Raw genomic sequence first — 13,556 nt, 5'->3', positions numbered from 1 at the left:
CCAGACCCACGGCAGCCTCTCGCGAACACCCTTCCACCCCGCGGTTCCCCACGGGGAGGTCCCCCCCCCCCGGATGTAGCAAGGGATAAACCCAGTTCTTCCATGGCAGGTGCTCCAGGGGGCTTGGGAGAGGGGCCTTGGCATGCTCCGAAACACCTAGTCCTCCAGCTAAACACACCTCCACTGCATTGTACACGAAGCATCCTTATGAAAACATGTGGCATTTATTTGCGGAGATACTCATTGTGATTAGGCTTTGTGTGTCTTCAAAGCAAGCCGTAGACCAAGACGTGTTCTATAATCAGTGATGGAAGACAGTTTTCTCCCCCCGCCCCAGGTCTATACATCGGCATGAGGGAGTTCCCTGGTGGTCTAGCAATGAAGGACTTGGCGTCGTCATTGCCGCGGCACAGGTGTGATCCCTGCACATGCCGTAGGCACAGCCAAAAGACAAAAACCCACCAAAAACCCAATAAAGCACTGTGAGCTTTCCACTGCAGCCCACCCCTGCCACGGGGGTGCTGGGCGAGGAGGAAGTTGGAAGTTGGCGATGTGGGTCAGTTACGACGTCCAGTCCGGGGTCCCTCCCTCCATAGCTGCGAGACCGTGGGTGCCTGACCGTGGGTGCCTGACCGTGGGTCCCTGCTCCTGAACCCCTGTTTGCTCATCTGTAAAGTGGGCGAATATCAGCACCCCCAACGCCCACGTGTTTGAGGACCTAGTAGACGCCACGGGTGGGGGGTTGGCCCAGCGCCCCACCCACTGTGACTGGCACCGTTGTCACTGTTCTTAACCGGGCAGGTGGGGTCTGCGGGGCAGCCTGCGAGCCACCTGGGCAGATGTGGCTCCCGCGCCGCCCGGGAGGGCAGCAGACCGGTGCTCGAGGAAAGTCTGACGTGACCTCCCTCCCCTTAAACCCACGGCTCTGCCCAGCGAGCAAGAACAGGCTGTTCTGATGGTCTGTCCGAGGCGGCCGGGGGCCCTCTAGAAGGTGCACTCGCCGGCTGTGCCCAGGGCTCCTGCAGCCTGGGGGGCGGTGGGGGTCCTGGGGGGCAGGGGTCCCGGGGGTGGGGGGCACGGGGGAGTCGGTCGGCCCCAAGCGCGGGCTCCCTGTCCTGCGGGATGAGAATGGCTCGCGTTCGCTGAGGGTGTGTGTACAAACATCCCTTTACCGCCTGCAGCCCCGCACGGCGCGTGAAATCGTTTCCTCTGGCTGCCAGAGCCAGTGGGCACCAGCTGGGCGGCTGCAAACATGCGATCTTACAGTTGCGGAGATCTGATGCCCGACAGGGGCTTCTCTGGGCCGGGGCAAGGTGCTGGCGGGGCCGTGTGCCTCCTGAAGGTGCCAGGAAGAACCCCCTGCCCGCCCTTCCTGGTCCTGGAGGCGCTGAGGGCCTCGGCTCACGCTCCTCCTCCATCCCCTGCGCCAGCCTGAACCCTCGGCTTCACTGCCCCTCCCTCTCTTCAAGCTCAGTGACTCCCGCGGGCCCCACGTGGATCCTGCCCCGGGCTTTGTTCTCCATCTCTAAGTCAGCTGATGAGTGAGCTGGACTCGTCTTCCAGGGCAAATCCCCTCTGCCAAGTAATCGGACACCCGCAGGACCTGGGAGCGGGGTGGGACATCTAGGAGACCACGGCCTACCACCCCGGCTCTTCTCACGACCCCCACTGCAGAGGTGCAGACACGGGGCTCAGAATGGCCACCGGCCTGTGGCCTCGGCGCACACGAGGGCCCCGGCGAGGTCCCAGAGCCAGGGGCCTGGCCCTCTCCTCTGCCCCTCTTCGGGGCTCCGGAGTTCTGCATCCTGATGCTCCAGGACGCAGCCACCCCCCGCCCCCCACCCCGATTCCCGTGCCTGAGCAGATGCGGAAACCACACACAAGGCGGGAGGGGGCCCCCTCGCTCCCCACCCCGTCGCCTTCTCAGCCCCTCGAGTCACAGATGGGCTTTGACCCAAAACCTCAGCACACCCTCCCCACCCAGACCCTGCTCATGGGCCCACTGCCTGTGGAGGTGACACCAGCTGGGAGCGAGGAGGAAGGCGAAAATGAGAAACCGTTCAGACTCGGGAGCCCCAAGCGGAATGGTTCCTGAGGCCCCTTGGTTGTAGTTTTGGAGATTCGCTCATTAGAAGCCCTGGCCTCTCTGACGGCCGCTTCTCCATCTGTGGGTCTGGAGAGATGGGGCGGGTTTGGGGGTGAAGGGTACAGAGTCAATATTCACAGCATCAGGGGGCCGTGTAAGATCTGAAGGGAGCAGCTGAAATCAGAGAACTAGATCTTGAGGGAGGTGGCCTCTCTGTGCCCCTGACATGGGAGGGACCAGAGACATGGTCACTGAGGCAGAATCTCAGGGCCCGAAGGCCCCTCAGAGCCAGGCGGACCTCCGTGGGTTGGCTGGGACACGGGCCTGCCTGCCCAGGCCACGTGGAGAGGCTCTGCAGGAGCTGGAAAGCAAACCCTTTCGGTGGCAGCTCAGGCTCCCGGGCACTTCTGTTTGGGACCATGCACCTGGGACCCTGTTGGCAAGGCCCCCGCTGCCTCCCTGGACCCCTGGAATCGGAGGCTGCGAAGTCCCCCCAGGCTCAGCCTCACCCGGTGCTCCCCTCATCTGCAGGGGGCCTGGGCATCTGTGCTTTAAAAAGCTGGCCGAGGAGTTCCTGCTGTGGTGCAGCAGAAGCGAATCCGGCTAGCATCCATGAGGATGCAGGTTTGATCCCTGACCTCGCTTAGTGGGTTAAGGATCTGGCATGGCCGTGAGCTGTGGTGTAGGTCGCAGACACGCCTTGGATCCTGTGTTGCTGTGGCCGTGGCTCCGATTGGACCCCTAGCCTGGGAACCTCCACATGCCATGGGTGTGGCCCTCAAAAACCCACACGAACAGCTGGCAAGGGGATTCAAATGGGCAGCATGGCTGAGCACCCCTATTTAAAGTTCTCTTTGATGTTTCCAGATCCTTCTATGGGTGGGTGTAAAAATGAGTCCCATTCTGGGTTTTGTCTTTGTATTTTTCATGTGCTCTGAATTTATTTTTGCAATGAGCATTTTTTTGGGTTTGTTTTTTAGTATCAGGAGGATACAATTTATATCCTATTTCCATTGGCCAAAAAAGAAGCCGGACTCCCGCCACGTGGAAGTCAGTGCGTGAAGCTGGCAGAGGAAGCCCTGTCTTTTCTGCAGGCCCCAGGGGGGACCTGGGCAGGGCAGGGCTCATGGAGCCCTGGTCCCTGACTCCACGGCTTTCTCAGCAGGGGCCCTGGGCACTCGCACAGGTGGGGGTGGGGAGGGGGCAGGTAGAGAGGCTGGAGGGACAGGGGAGGCCAGGCCAGGGCCCTGATCCACCCTGGGAGGTGGTGAGGTCTCGGAGGGCTGCTTGGAGGAGGGGACATCAGAGCTGAGTGTCAAGGGCTCAGCCAGGCCCAGAGCTGGGCGGGCGGGACGCTTCGAGTCCAGGGAGCAGCAGCAGCCTTTCAGCAACAGGACTGGTGGGCTGTCTGACACTGGGGCAGGGAGCAGGTTGGGAGAGGGGACAGTGGGTGAAGCAGGTGGGAGCCAGGCTCTCTGTGGTCCCTCAGGGCCTCGTGCCCCCTTGCCCAGGGCAGCGGGCGGCCACCCGGGGCCAGCCAGCCTCTGACTGGCTTGCAGGCCTGGGCGGCAACCACAAGAGTGGGCTGGGGTCTGGTTAACCCCGGGCCTGGCCTTGCCTGGGACTGAGAACACGTCATGAGGGAGAGGACACGGCCTCCATTAGGTTGGGAGAAGAGCCCCGCGACTCACCCGAGGCGCAAGTGCTGGGGCTTCAGGAGGAGCCAGGGAGGTATCTGGGGGTGCGGTCTCCCCAGCTTTCCTGTTAGAACACCCCCACGCCCGATCCAGACAGAACACCCACGGACACTCTGGGCACGGCGGCTCCTCGGGGCCAGGTTCCCCATTCCCAAGGCTCCAGGTGGCCCCGTGGGGCTGAGCGCAGCGTCCCCAGGCTGGCTGGGCTCCAGGCGGCCGTGGTGAGAAAACCCGAAATGTCTGTGGGGGGGTTGGTATCAGGAGGAAGGGAAACCAGGCTTTTTGTTGCCCCCCCCAACCCCTGCTCCCGCCCCAGCCTTGGTTTGGTTGGGACACGTTTTCCCTCTTATTTTTTTTTTTAAATTATAAAAATAATACAGCAACCGCATTATATAAAATTTGAAAAAAGAACTGTTCCCCCATCCCCTCCCCCAGGCCCCCACTAACCCAACAACTCCTGGTCGTCTTTCTGGTGCCAGAATATATTTGGAACTGTGATTTTTTTTTAAAAAAGCATATTATATCATGCATGCCCTCCTCACTGCTGCCACACCTTGCCCACTGTCTGAAGAGTTTGTGGGCACCCCTGGGGCGGCCGGGCCGTGCTCTGTTACACTCGCCCCGCGAGGGTGGTTTGGAAACTTCTGATCCTCCGGGACGATGCTGCAAATGCCTGCGGGTGTGTCTGTGCTTCTTTCTGATTGTTCTCTTAGGATAATGTCTGGGAGTGGCACTGCGGGGTGGCCACGATGATCCGGTCCCCGGTCACTTCTCCAGGCCACGCCCCGTGCACCCCTCATCCCTCTGCAGCCACACGGGCTCCCTGCTGTCCACAAGCGTGTCCCTCGTGGTCCTACCTCAGGGCTTGGGCACTGCCGCTCCTAGAACACACTTGTGCCCGCCGTTCCCGCGGCTCCTGTGCTCCATCCAGGGCTCTGCCCAAATGTCGCCTCCTCAGACAGGGCTGGCCTCACCTTCTCTGCCGGGGTCTGGCCTTACTGTTCTTGGGGGCGTTTGTCACCACGACCCCGAATGCCAGTGGCGCCTCAGTCTAGACCGTTCGTGCCGGGTGGACCATGTCTGCTGCAGCATATCCTGTCTCCAGCGTCCTGCAGGGGCCTGGTGCACAGGACAGCTCGCCGAACGAATGTTCCAGGTCTTCTGACACGGATTTCCGGTTTGTTTACAGACGGTGTGGCCATTTCCCAGCCCCCGTTAAGGGCCCCTGTGAAGGTGCCCGGCTCCAGAGGCAGCGTGGGCTGTGGGGGTCCCGTTCTGGGTGTCAGTGTGGTAGGGGCTGGGGTAGGTCTGATGGCAGAAAGGGCCTCTACCCTTAGAAGGGACACTTTAGGCCCCGTGTGACCCCTGGGTCCTAGGGATTTCAGGCACCAAGCACGGACGGAGCCACTCCCTCCCCACAGACGACGAGCCCACCCCAGATGCCGGAGCCCTGCGGCCCGGTGGCCTGCCCACTCTCCCCCCACCCTGACTCAGGCATCACAGCTCTGGGCCTCCATCCCACGGTGACCCACGCGAAGAGAATCGGCGTGTGTGCCTGCATGTTTGAAGACAATTTCTCAGGACAGAACCTTCCTCCCGTCACAGGGGTCTGGCCGGACGGCCCCTGCTGCTGGTGACTCAGGGGTGAGCAGAGGACAACGCGAGCCTGTGTCCCCAGACTGACTGTGTCACCACCTCGCTGTGTGTGTGAGCCGGGCGGCCCCCCTCTGAGTCTGGGCGTTGTCGTGTGGACTTTCCAGGCGGGACAGAGGTTTCACGGAGCTGAGGGTGCTGCGGGGGGCTGATGGCTTCTCAGCACCACCTCAGCTTCCCGCTGATGGGTGAAAACCGGGGCCACCCTTCACGCCCGGGACCCCTGGAGCCTGCTGGTTGCTCGTTCCCTGGAGTTTCCCTTGGGAAGCCGTGTCTTGGGGCTTACTTTCACGAGCCTGTTGATGGACTTGGCCCCCCCAGGACCTGGGAGCTAAACCACCACGGGGGACGGTGAAGGGCCTGACCTTGGCTTTCAGGCCTGGGGGGCCCTGGGAACGTGGCGTCTACACCCCAGGATGCGTGTTCTCACTTCCATCATGGGCACAGGGGTTGGGGAGCTGTCCCAGGGCCGTCGAGGTTAAAGAGAGAGATGAATGGAGAAGCCTGCGGGCTGTGTCCGGTGCCTGGGCACGACGGACACTGTGAGAGCCGGAGAGGTGGCTCCAGAGGGCGCCGCATTTGGTTCCCATGGGAGGCAGCCGGGTGGGGCGAGGGGCCCGGGGGGCCGGGGTCACTCTCGGGCCCCTTGGAAAAGGGAAGCCGTTCCCTCCTGGCCAGCAGCCAGTCTGGTCTGGGACAGCCTCCGGGCCCCGGGCGCCACCTCTGTCGCAGGGGTCGGTGAAACGCCCACCCTAAGTCATGTTCAGGCCACATGAGACTCAAGGTGACTGTGAGAGGACCTCAGGAGGGCAGGTGGGGGTGCTCCCAGGAGCGCACCCCACTCTGAGGGCTCACGTGGAAAGTGGGGTGTCCTGGGGAGGGGGAAGAGCGCCATCTGAGAGCTGAGGACTCGGGGCTCCAAGACGGGGGCGCCGTGGGGATTCGGCCCCAGGGCTGCCTGAGCCAGGAGCCGGCGTTTTCACTCCAGTTGGCAGGGAAACAGCCCAAGTGCCACTGTCCTGCTGCTCTCCGGCCGGCCCCACCTGGCCCACCGGGCCGTGCTATGTCCACGGCGAGCAGAGATCTTGGTCAGGCACTTATTCCTGGGGCTCGCCCCAGACAGAGGGCTCAGCCGGGCCTGGGCATCTGCATTCAGTCAACTCGGCTGGTGATCCCGGGGCAGGTGGCTAAAGACACGGAGAAACCACGGCCCTGGGGGGAGCCGAGCCACCCCTCGCTCATCTTCCCCAAACCCTGACCACACAGGGAAGCATCTGACGGCGAGGGGCCGGCACCTGTGCAAGCCGCAGCCTCCGCCACAACCAGTGCGAGGAAATCCTGCTTTCACTGGTGCTTGTTAAAGTCAGGAGACAGAACCCGTGGACCCTTAGGTCTGGGAGGACCTCCAGACATCATGCAATGATGGGGCTTTTTTCCCCCATCATTGCATGATGGGGGAAAAAATTGCACTTTTGAGAAAACTGAGTGCAATTTTCGAGCAGCTTTCAGTTCAGAGCAAGACTGAGTGGAAAGTGGTGAGAGTTGCCCCATACCCCTTGCCCCCGTCGGCTCCCCCCAGGGTGCCCCAGCCACCCCCATGGCCCACAGGTGGCACACGCCTTAGGTGAACCTATGCGGACCACGCCATCATCACCCAGAGTCACCGTCCTGGCCTTACACACGCTGCAGCTTTGGTCCAACGCTGAATGACATGTCGCCGCCAGTGGAGGGTCACACAGAGTGGTCAAAACCCCCTTCCCCTCCACCCCTCATCTCTCCCTCTCAGTCGTCTGCTTTGTAAACTGGAAAAGCCAGTCCCTGGCAGATGAATCAAGGCTCAGGATGCACATGGCAGCACACGTGTGAGTGAACTACTTGGGGTGGGGGGATAAAGTAATGCAATGGGTTGTTAAAAAATCACTTAATAAAGTGAAAAAATAAGGAATTTGAAAGATCAGATGCTTCAGAGAAAGTCGGGCCTTTTAAAGGGAATACAAGCTGGGAGAAGTCTAACTGGCTCTGCAGAGAAACAAAATGGTGCTCGCTAATTGCCGTGGTGTAAATACGCCCCCTTGGGCTGCTTTCAGTACTGCTGTGATGCCCTGAGCGCGGGGTGGGGAGAGGGGCACAGCATTGGTACCCACACGGCACTGGGCCTGCACATCTCAGGGGAGTGGACTCAGACCTTTCTGAAGAATAGGAAAGACCCGGGTCTCGAGAGGCGGCAGAGGTGGAAAAAATGGCCACGAGTCTCTCAGGAGATTAGCAGCAAAGCCAGTGTCGGAATCCGGCTTCCGACCCGCAGGCAGGTGAGTTCTTGTCCCCCCAGGATGGCCTGAGTCCTAAGTTCAAGTAGCAAATATAGGTGGTTGTGAATAAAATGACACCGTGGGCCCCACAGCCACACAGAACATACCATAGACAACAAGCTCTATGTTCAAGCCTTAGATGCATTCCAGCCGTCATCCGCTTACTCATAAGCTAATTAAGAAATTATTTACTGAACACTGGCTCCCTGCCAGCACCGCAGGAGCGAGGGAAGCGTCCCTCGTGCTCCTTGGGCCTCATGAGGCCGGGGGCTCACGGAAGCCACGATGGAAAGCAAGATGGGGCTGGAGGCTCCTGGACTTTCCCAGGCACTTATCATGCGGCTCGGCAGGTGTCTGGTGACCTCCGGCACAGCTGGCGCAGGACCTACCTGCTCCGCACAGGCGCACAGGGGACATTCAGGGAACGAGGGCGCTGGGCTCCGACAGGGCTCCTCCCTGGGGAGGGCGCTCTGACTTGTTTCCGCCCTCATGCTGGTTTTTCTGATCCCACTGGCATCCATCACCCGATTCCAAGGTGGTCGGCTGAGGGGGAGTCTGGTCATTGACCAAGATGCTAACTGGGCCCTGGCGGGACTGCACCAAAGGCAACCTTGTGGTAGAAGGTTGAGTTTGGAATCTGACCAACATGGGTTCAAATCCCATCTCCCCCCCACTCACCCTGTGGGCTTGAGGAAGTCCCTTCTGCTCGCTGAGCCTCAGTTTCTCCATCTGTATAAGGGGGTGAAACGGCTTCCCTCCCAACGTGGGACGGGAAGATCAGAGGTAATATATTGACATAAGAATAGCTTGAGTCTGGCACAGAGAGGGCGCTTAGAATTAAAAACATAATTAAGGCAATAAACATCAAACCTAGCAAAAATCTCAGCAAGTTGAAGGAAAAGGGACCTGGGGGTTGCTCTAGCTGTTAACTTTTCAGACGAAGAAACCGGGAACAGAAAGGGGAAGCGACTCACCCCAAGTCATCTGGCGAGTTGGGATTGACACCGAAACTCCACCTGGGCTGACTCTCAGTCTTTGGGGGTGGAGCTGGGAGGGGGGTCAGTGGTTTTGGAGGCAGATGGTTTTGGAGGCAGGGGTGGCAAGGAGCAAGGGGGCGAGGGCCGGGGATGAGCAGAACGCCCGCTTCAGCATGGGCTACTTTTGATCCAGAGCAAACTTTAGGGCGCGGACTTAACAGCCATGAAAGTGCTTTGTAAACTGTGAAGTGCTGTGCGTTCTTACCGATAACCGCACACGTTTACTGATGCGTGCTCTGTGCCAGGGGGTATGTCAAGAGCTCTGTGCCTGCTGAGTGCCTAAAAAGCCCCACGAGGGAGCTCCTCTTATGTCCATTTTGGTGACAAAGACACCAGGACCAGAGAGATGAAGTCCCTTGCTGAAGGTCACAGAGCTGGGAACAGGCGAAGCTTGCATCCAACTGACTCCAGACTCCAACCTCTGACCGCCACACTGAGCTGTGTCTTGGGGGTGGCCTGGCTCCTTGAACTGGGAGAAGGTCAGCCAGTGTGTGTGGCTGGAAGCGGGGAGACGGAGGCCGGTGACTGTGCTTGCTGAGGCAGCGGGATTTTCCCGGCTGCTGCCACCACGCCGTCCACATCTGGGCCCTCCCAAAGCCTGAGCAGAACCCTCACAGCCCAGTGTGCTCCGCCAGTGGAATTCACCCCACGCTGGGGAAGGTCTGGCTACCTCTTGCATGGAGCCCCAGGAGTCAGGACCGAAATATTCTCCTGGCCCTTGGACTCCATCCGGCGCCCCCGTCTCCTGGGCCTGCCCCTCCAATGCCCTCTCACTTCCCAGGTCACAGAGCCCAAGTCCTGAGGCTTGGATCCACCCTGGGAACATGTGGCTGCTGGGGACCTTGCCTGGAAAACTTGTATCCACCCACCTCCGGGTCGTCAGTGGAGCCAAGAGCAGGCAGCTGCCTGACGGCCCCTCGGGGCCCTTGGGCGGGGTGGCGGCCGTCAGAAGGAGGAGCCTGGTCGGAGGTCTCACGACGAAGCCTCCTGGCCAGGATTTCCATCGAGGGCTGCTCAGGGGTCACTCGGGTTGGAAAGGAAGTGGGGGTGGGGCTTGAAGCTGCACCTAAATAGCACTTTGAACTGGGATCAAGGAAAAGTGAATTGTTCAAAACACAGTAAACACGCAGGGCTGACTGAGTTGTGGGGTGGGGGCCCACCCCATGGCACCACCCGGAACTTCCCGAAGGCCAGAATCATCCAGAAATGGACGGAGTGAGCTCTCCGTACCAGCCCGGCAGCTGGCACCTGGGGCTTCTGCCAGATGTCCCCTATGACCCCTGCGTGAGGTGAAGGTCACTGCCTGGAGGGGTTCCTGGAGTCTCGGGCTAGTTGGAGTTGAAAGCCAGCTGCATGCCGCTCCCCAAGCTGGGGAGGGGACAGAATTCCTAACTCAGAGAAAGGCGCCAGATGGGCTGGCACTGGTTCAGCTCCCTGGTCTGGACTCAGTAACAGGCATGTAATCCTCCAGGCTTCCAGAATAAGAACCCCTAGCACTTGACAACAAGAATGGGGGGCGGGGGCTGGCTGGTCCCACAGCTCAGAGGTGTCCACAGAGAGCCACGGCCTTTCCGACTCCCTGTTCTGCCAACCTTGATGCTGGCTGTGTCCTTGGACTGAAGATGGTGGCTCTGCTTCGGGGCATCACGCTGCGGTGACAGACCCCCGAGGAGGAGGAGGAGGAGACGCCTTCCCTTCCACCGTACTTATCCCGGAAGGGCGCGCCCGCCACTGTCTTACATGTCATTGGTCAGAACAGGGTCACGTGTCCCGTCCTGAGCCAATCACTCTGCAGAGAGGGGATTGATGCTTGGTTTAGACCCCAGCAGGTGGAAGGGAGGCCGATGGGGTGGAGAGGAGGCGACGGGCGTCAGTCTCAAGGTCCCCTACAGTGTGAAACATGACGATCCCATGTCATGTGTGTGTGTGTGTGTGTGCGTGTGTGTGTGTGTTGGGGGGGCTCTTTCCTCTGGAAATCCAGGTCTCCCAATCCTTCTCTGTTAAGATGGACAGAGCTGACTCTCTAAACATAGCAGACTCAGAGCGGCGGCGGCTTTGGAAACTCTCGGAAGCCCGCTCCCAGCTCCCGCTCCAGCTCCTGACCCACCTTTACCACCTTTATCCAGCGATACACCAACACCGCCCAGCCCCCGCCCTGCCCATGGCTGTTTTGGCTTTGATTCTGCCAGTGTCCTTCCAGGAAGAAAGGACCTCGTTATGGCTGTGTCTCTCCCTTCCCGTCTCCCTCTTTGCGCCCTTGCCCTAAAAACCCAGGGTTGATACTTTCGTTTCTGTGAACCTCCTGTTCTGAAGGGTTCCCTTCAGCTTTGGGTGGTGCCCCCAGCCCATCCACGTGAGTCCTGGAAAAAACCATCAGTCAGGGGACCTTTTTATTTCCGTTAACTGTCTTCTCTCCTCCCTACCTTTTCATTGTGAAGACGTTTCAAACCTACAGAGAAGCTGAGAGGGACGGACACCAGTATTTCCACAGCAGTCCCATTCAACAGCTGTTACCACTGCCACCTTTGCTTGAGAGATCTGTGTTTATGTATTTGCCGATCCACTTGAAAGTTAATTCGCAGGTGTTGTCACAGACCACACAGCTCAGTTAGCTTTCTCCTTCAGACTCCCAATGCTCTTATCACACCAAAGAAACTAAATATTATATTTATGCAGATCAAATCCACAATGAAGTGCCCGCCTCACACTGATGAGAACGGCTGTCATCAAAAAAAAAAAAAAAAAAATCTACAAATAGCAAATGCTGGAGAGAGTGTGGAAGAGAAAGGAACCCTCCTACCCTGCTGGTCAGAATATAGATTGGTGGAGCCCCTACAGAGAATAGTATGGAGGTTCCTTAAAAAACGAAGAGTTACCGCATGATCTAGAAAACCCAGTCTTGGGCATGACCTGGGAGAAAACTCTAATTTTAAAAGATACATGGACCCCTGCGTCCACAGCTGCACTGGGCACAATAGTCAAGGCATGGAAACAGTATGAGCACCCATGGACGGATCAATGAATAAAGACGTAAAACATACATGCAGTGGAATTGTCCTCAGGCATAGAAACGAATGGAATAACGCCGTTTACAGCCACATGGGCGGACCTAGAGATTTTCACACTAAGTGAAGTAAGTCGGAGAAAGACAAGCAGCCTACGAGATCCCTTATATGTGGAATCTAAAAAAAAAATGATACAATTGAATTTATTTACAAAACGGAAAGACAGACACAGACACAGAACACAAAATTGTAGTTACCAAAGGGGAACGTGGCGGGGGAGGCACAATAAATTAGGAGGTTGGGGTTAATAGATACACACTATTATATGTAAAATAGATAACCATCAAAAAGCTATTGTATAGCACAGGGAACTGTACTTGATATCCCATAACGAAAAAGAATCTAAAAAAGAGAGTGTGTGTGTGTGTATACAAGGCTGAATTACTTTGCTGTACACCTGAAACAACCACAGCATTGTAAATCAGCTCTATTTCAATCAAAATGAAAAAAGAAACAAGCTCTGGCTCCTATGGTAATCTCCCTGTGTTGCATCCAGCCCGGGGATTCATTTGGATCTGAAAAGCAAATGAATTTCTTCCCGCCTGTGAGGAGTTAATGAGGTTGCTCTAAAGGGACCAAAATACACTGAAAACCCACGCAGATTTCCCAGAAGTCTTCCTTATCCTTCTCTACCCTCCACTTCCATCTCTCAAAGTGGTTGTTTTTTTTTTTTAAGGTCAAACACAGGGCAGAAACCACATGGCATTTGAAGCTGCAACTCCAGGGCCTCGTCCTGGGAAGGCTCGTGGGTCTTGGCACGAGAGATGATGAGCCCGCGTCCGGCAGCTGCCTTGGAAGTGGGCTCCGTTCCTCCTTCTCAGCGTTTGCTGGTTCAGAGTCTCTTGACTCTTCATAATACCGCAGTGGCTGGTAGCCTTCTGCTCGGCCTGGGCTCCAGCGCTGAAGCAATAGTTCCTCCAAATTAGAACTCGCAGTATAGTCTGTGGACTGACCCTTTTGGGGAAGTGACCACGGGGTCTGTGGCCACAAAAAAGTGGGGGAGCCTCGGCCAGACAAACAGCAGATGCATGCGTTCTCCGAACAAATGCGTGCCGACAGTGACAACTGTGTTTTCTAGACGCAGAGCGAAGGACAATTTCTTTTTTCTTCTCAGATGCTCCCAGGCATCTCCACATAACGCTGGATAGTTGCTCCCGCTGCGATGGTGCATATTTATGAATATTTACGGAGCGGTGGCCACGTGTCAGGCGTGAGTCCCTCTCCCCCTGAGGGGCAGTGAGGAGACTGCATAACCCCCTAGAGAGTCACGCCCTAATCCTTGGAACTCACGAAGGACACCTCAGAGGTGATTCAGTGAAGCATCGGGAGGAGGGGAGAGCGTGGCGGTTGACCTGGGATCAACACCCCACTTGTCCCAAGACGGCAGGAGAGGGAGGTCAGAGGCAGAGAACAGTTCAAGCCACGTGTCACCCAGGCCAAGGCTGCGTGATGGGGCCGTGAGCCCAGAGGAGACAGCAGCCGTCAGACGCGGGAAGGAAGGAGACGGACTCTCCCTTGGAGCCCCCAGAGGACGCGCGGCCCTGCCGACACCTTCGTTTTGGCCTAGAAAACCTGATTTCCAGGACGTGTCATAAGCCACCCAGGCGGAGGTGCTCTGTCAGTGCAGCCCCAGGAAGGTGACAGTGGGTGCAGCGAAGACACTCCACTTTCTGGGTGCGGAAACCTCCTGGCTGTGACCCTGACCTGTA

Source organism: Phacochoerus africanus, chromosome 8 (genome assembly GCF_016906955.1).
Source record: "Phacochoerus africanus isolate WHEZ1 chromosome 8, ROS_Pafr_v1, whole genome shotgun sequence".
NCBI classification, from domain to species: domain Eukaryota; kingdom Metazoa; phylum Chordata; class Mammalia; order Artiodactyla; family Suidae; genus Phacochoerus; species Phacochoerus africanus.
The sequence above is the reverse complement of the archived record's forward strand: the minus strand, read 5'-3'. Positions refer to the sequence as shown.